This window comes from Myotis davidii, unplaced genomic scaffold (assembly GCF_000327345.1).
Source record: "Myotis davidii unplaced genomic scaffold, ASM32734v1 scaffold56, whole genome shotgun sequence".
Taxonomy (NCBI): domain Eukaryota; kingdom Metazoa; phylum Chordata; class Mammalia; order Chiroptera; family Vespertilionidae; genus Myotis; species Myotis davidii.
Window position 1 is genome coordinate 374869 of NW_006287458.1, and position 523 is coordinate 375391.

The window sequence follows — 523 nt, forward strand, 5'->3', positions numbered from 1 at the left end:
TTGGATCCTGCTCACGCTGCCCGCTTTCAAGACACTGTCTTCTCTAGCTGCCGCTTCCAAGACCAGGTCACCTGATTCTGGAACCTCAGATACTTGGATAGGGACCTGCGCCTGGTCCAGCCCAACTGTTCCCAGCGGGCAAACGCGGCTCCAGTACCGAGCAGAGGCTTCCCAGGAGACTGACTGGCCGGGGCGATGAAGGGCAGGTCCCCCTGCGACAGGCCCTGCAACCCACTCGGGGAGAGGGCACACGTCCTTTTCCCGCGGCCCTAGCACCTCCGGGCCACCGTAAGGGTCCCTGGAAGGGAGCCACCCATCCGCCGCCACCACCCCGGGCTACATCAGGTTTCCAGCTCTGCCCAAGGAGATACCCAGCATCTGACCCTCAGGTTCCGTCCCGGGCCGGGCCGGGTCAGATCCACGGCTGAACCCGAGGCTGAGCCTCACAGAAGCCTCACCCGGTGCGGCCGCGCTACACCGCGGAGCTGGCAGGGAGGACTCAGACCCCGCGCCACCCAGGCGC

The 523-nt window shown here is 66.2% G+C and overlaps 1 protein-coding gene across 1 annotated transcript in view; it reads right to left on the reverse strand.

Moving 5' to 3' along the window:
* The window catches only part of AKAP8 (A-kinase anchoring protein 8), a 19391-nt gene that overhangs the window by 18324 nt on the left and 544 nt on the right, over positions 1-523 (reverse strand). The gene's annotated exons all lie outside the window — the stretch shown is intronic.